Raw genomic sequence first — 5,552 nt, forward strand, 5'->3', positions numbered from 1 at the left:
CAACCGCGTAAGGAACGCAAAATCAAGGAACATAACACCGGTATGACGGAAACTAGGGCGGCAAGAGTGGAACAAAACACCAGGCATAAGGCCGAGCCTTCCACCCTTTACCAAGTATATAGATGCATTAAAGTAAATAAGAGATAATAATGATATCCCAACAAATCCATGCTCCAACATGGAACAAACTTCATCTTCACCTGCAACTAACAACGCTATAAGAGGGGCTGAGAAAAAGCGGTAACATAGCCAAACAACGGTTTGCTAGGAAGGTGGGTTAGAGGTTTAACATGGCAATATGGGAGGCATGATGTAACAAGTGGTAGGTAGCACGACATAGCGATAGAGCGAACAAATAGCAAGCAAAGGTAGAAGTGATATCGAGGGTATGATCATCTTGCCTGAAATCCCGCAAGGAAGAAGAACGAGTCCATGAAGAAGACAAACGGACGTAGTCGAACGGGTCCTCACAAACGCAATGTTACCGGAACTACCAAGAAGAAGCAACACCGGAAAGAAGCAAACAACATGGTAAACCAACAAGCATAAACATGGCATGACGCACAATCAAGTATGATGCATGGCATGGCAAAATGCAACAAACAACACTACAAGTTAAGTGGAGCTCAATATGCAATGAGTTGCATATTGACGAAACACCACATGACTTATTGAGTTCTCTCTCGGTTATGTGCCCAACAATATTAAATGTTGTTAAACATGGCAAGAGGTGAAGCATAAGTAAACTACACATTTTAGGCAATTTAAATAAGGCCGGAAACAACAAACAACAATTCTAGAAAATCCCCATATGCATATTATGAATTTGGTACTGTTCTGCCCTAAACCATATTTTAGAGTTGTTCAACATGCAATATGAGTGCACCAAGTTAAACATTTTAACATGGCATTATGCAAAATAAACACAAACATCATTTTAAACATTTTTAACATGGATTAAAGTTGCATAATATGAACCTACACAAAATTCTAAGCATTTTACATATAGAGATCATTTTAAACCGATGCACGGTTGTGAAGTTATTAAATGCATGAACTCTAGGGACTTTCTTGTAAAACTGCAAAACACTGGAATAAAAGCTAAATTGTTCCGCGAAAAAAACATGACTCGGGCCGAATCAATAGGCTGGCCCAACAGGTGAAAAAACAAGAGGAGGGGCGCTGGGATGTGGCCTCACCCAGTGGGCCTTGGCCCAGACGATGGTGGCAGCATGCAGGCCGCGAGGCTGGGCTGCATGCTGGATCTGGAGGCGTGCTGGTCAACGCAGCGAGCGGCGGTAGGGACACAGGGCGAGGCGCGGGGTCAACAAAGCAGGGGATATCGAGCGGGACTTGGGGACGAGCTCACTCCGGCGAGGGAACTAGGTGGGGCGACGACTTGGGCGGAGGACGTGGAGTCTGGCGGGGAGGCACAGGTGAGCTGGGCGGCCGGATCCGGGCGTTGGAGGCCAGGACTTGGTCGGCGGCATCTTGTCCTTGCAGAGGAGGTCGAGATAGTCGGGCAGGCGGTTCCCGATGATGGGGAACTCCGGCGGGACGGACTTGGCAGGGCGACGGCTCCCTGGTGGCGACAGAGCTTGACAGCGGCGGGGTTCATTGGCTTCCGGGCATCCAAGGCTAGAGAGACATAGGACGAGAGCAGGGTCGCGAGACCCGGTCAGTGGAGACCTTGAAGCTCCGTGGGCGGCGGCGTTGGTCGAGCACCTAGAGAGAGAGAGAGAGGGAAAAGCTTGGGAAGGAACCAGAGGAAAAAAAGAGCAGGGAGAGGGGAAGGGAGATCAGCCTGAGTTGCAGGGGGTTGTCGGTGATGAGGTTGGCCAGACGGAGGCGAAGAGGAGGCCGAGCATAGAGATGCACGAGGAGGAGCTCGGGGCTGCTCGGGCGCTACACTGCTTGGGTGGCCGACGGAGGCGATAGGAGGATTTGGTGGTGGCTGGTGGAGATGGATCGATGGGATGGATGGGATGGAGAGGTCGGGTGCTGGTGGTTAGATCGGGCAGGGGGAGATGCCGAGGGGGATTTGGAAGGCGGCAGCGGGCGACAGGACACATCTCCTAGATTTTAGGGTTTGTCCAAAATAGGCTAGTGGTTGATCTATATATAGCAAATGGCTAAGTTTAGGGGCATTTGGTCCCTCCGATCTTAATCGGACGGTCCCGGATAAATAGGCTAGGGAGATCAAATAATATAACGGAGATGTCTTATAGATGTTTGGGGGTTATCCGGACCCAACGGTAATGATAGTTCGGTTCGGGTTCGGGGAAGTTTCGGACATGCACGCGAGGGGGCCGCGGGCTGACGAGAGAGGTTAGGTGGTTTGCCAAGAGGGAATCGAAACACGGTTGGTCTCGGAATGGTCAACGAAGGTAAGGGGGATGCGACAACTGCGAACAGATACAAGCTTTAAAAACATGACGGCAACGGAGTGCCGATGCAATGCGGATGATGCCATGATGAAATGCAACAAACAAATAAAAAACAAAGTTGACATGCAAAACGTGGAAGGCGCTTGGAGCGTCGGTCTCGGGGCGTCACACCCCCCTCCTTGGAAGTCCGAATAGGACAAGGAGGAGGGGGCGGCACCCCTGATACGTCTCCAACGTATCTATAATTTTTGATTGTTCCAGGCTATTATATTATCTGTTTTGGATGTTTAATGGGCTTTATTATACACTTTTATATTATTTTTGGGACTAACCTACTAACCCAAGGCCTAGTGCAAATTGCTGTTTTTTGCCTATTTCAGTGTTCCGCAGAAAAGGAATATCAAACGGAATCCAAACGGAATGAAACCTTCCGGAGAGTTATTTTCGGAACAAACGTGATCCAGGGGGCTTGGAGTAGACATCAAGAAAGAAGCGAGGAGGCCACGAGGCAGGGAGGCGCGCCTGCCCCCTGGGCGTGCCCCTCACCCTCGTGGGCCCTCGCAGCTCCACCAACCTACTTCTTCCTCCTATATATATCCATATACCCCAAAAACATCCAGGAGCACCACGAAACCCTATTTCCACCACCGCACCCTTCTGTACCCAAGAGATCCCATCTTGGGGCCTTTTCCGGAGCTCCGCCAGAGGGGGAATCGATCACAGAGGGCTTCTACATCAACACCATAGCCTCTCCGATGATGTGTGAGTAGTTTACCACAGACCTTCAGGTCCATAGTTATTATCTAGATGGCTTCTTCTCTCTCTTTGGATCTCAATACAAAGTTCTCCTCGATCTTCTTGGAGATCTATTCAATGTAATTCTTTTCGCGATGTGTTTGTCGGGATCCGATGAATTGTGGGTTTATGATCAAGTTCATCTATGAACAATATTTGATTCTTCTCTAAAATATTTTATGTATGATTTCTTATCTTTGCAAGTCTCTTCGAATTATTAGTTTGGTTTGGCCTACTAGATCGATCTTTCTTGCAATGGGAGAAGTGCTTACCTTTGGGTTCAATCTTGCGGTGTCCTTTCCCAGTGACATCAGGGGCAGCAAGGCACGTATTGTACTGTTTCCATCGAGGATAAAGAGATGGGGTTTATATCATATTGCTTGAGTTTATCCCTCTACATCATGTCATCTTGCCTAATGCGTTACTGTGTTCTTATGAACTAAATACTCTAGATGCATGCTGGATAGTGGTCGATGTGTGGAGTAATAGTAGTAGATGCAGAATCGTTTCGGTCTACTTGTCGCGGGCGTGATGCCTATCTACATGATTAGGCCTTGATATTCTCATAATTATGCACTTTTCTATCAATTGCTCGACAGTAATTTGTTCACCTACCGTAATACTTATGCTATCTTGAGAGAAGCCACTAGTGAAACCTATGGCCCCGGGTCTATCTTTTATCATAAAAGTTTCCCATCTATTTTACTTTGCAATCTTTACTTTCAATCTATATCACAAAAATACCCAAAATATTTATCTTACTTTCTCTATCATATCTCACTCTCGTAAGTGACCGTGAAGGGATTGACAACCCCTTTATCACGTTGGTTGCGAGGTTCTTATTTGTTTGTGTAGGTACGAGGGACTTGCATGTAGTCTCCTACTAGATTGATACCTTGGTTCTCAAAAACTGAGGGAAATACTTATGCTACTTTGCTACATCACCCTTTCCTCTTCAAGGGAAAACCAACGCAGTGCTCAAGAGGTAGCAAGAAGGATTTCTGGAGCTGTTGCCGGGGAGATCTATGCACAAGTCAAGACATACCAAGTACCCATCACAAACTCTTATCCCTCGCATTACATTATTTGCCATTTGCCTGTCATTTTCCTCTCCCCCACTTCACCCTTGCCGTTTTATTCGCCCACTTTTCCATTTGCCCTCTTTTCCGTTCGCCTCTTTTTCGCTCGCTACTTGTGTGCTTGTTTGTTGGGTTGTTTGTCACGATGGCTCAAGATAATACTAAATTGTGTGATTTTTCCAATACCAGCAATAATGATTTTATTAGCACTCTGATTGCTCCTCTTACCGATGCTGAATCTTGTGAAATTAATACTGCTTTGCGGAATCTTGTCATGAAAGATCCGTTTTCTGTCCTTCCTAGTGAAGATGCCGCTACCCATCTAAATAGCTTTGTTGATTTATGTGATATGCAAAAGAATAAAGATGTGGATAATGATATTGTTAAATTGAAGCTATTTCCGTTTTTGCTTAGAGATCGTGCTAAAACTTGGTTTTCCTCTTTGCCCAAAAATAGTATTGATTCTTGGAACAATTGCAAAGATGCTTTTATCTCTAAGTATTTTCATCCCGCTAAAATCATCTCTCTTAGAAACGATATTATGAACTTTAAGCAACTTGATCATGAGCATGTTGCACAAGCATAGGAGAGGATGAAATTAATGATTCGCAATTGCCCTACACATGGTTTGAATTTGTGGATGATCATAAATTTTTTTTACGCTGGATTGAATTTTGCTTCTAGAAATCTTTTAGATTCGGCCGCGGGAGGCACTTTTATGGAAATCACTTTATGAGAAGCTACCAAACTCCTAGATAATATTATGGTTAATTATTCTCAATGGTACACCAAAAGATCTACTAGTAAAAAGGTTCATGCTATAGAAGAAATTAATGTTTTGAGTGGAAAGATGGATAAACTTATGAAATTGTTTGCTAATAAGAGTGTTTCTTCTAATCCTAATGATATGCCTTTGTCTACTTTGATTGAGAATAATAATGAATCTATGGATGTGAATTTTGTTGGTAGGAACAATTTTGTTAACAACGCGTATAGAGGAAACCTTAATCCTAGGCCGTTTCCTAGTAATTCCTCTAATAATTATGGTAATTGCTACAACAATTCTTATGGAAATTATAATAAAAAGTCCTCTGATTTTGAATCTAGTATTAAAGAATTTATTAGTTCGCAAAAGAGTTTCAATGCTTTGATTGAAGAAAAATTGTCTAAGATTCATGAGTTGGCTAGGAACGTGGATAGAATTTCTCTTGATGTTGATTCTTTGAAACTTAGATCTATTCCACCTAAGCATGATATCAATGAGTCTCTCAAAGCCATGAGAATTTCCATT

The sequence above is a fragment of the Triticum urartu genome, chromosome 4 (assembly GCF_003073215.2).
Source record: "Triticum urartu cultivar G1812 chromosome 4, Tu2.1, whole genome shotgun sequence".
NCBI lineage: Eukaryota > Viridiplantae > Streptophyta > Magnoliopsida > Poales > Poaceae > Triticum > Triticum urartu.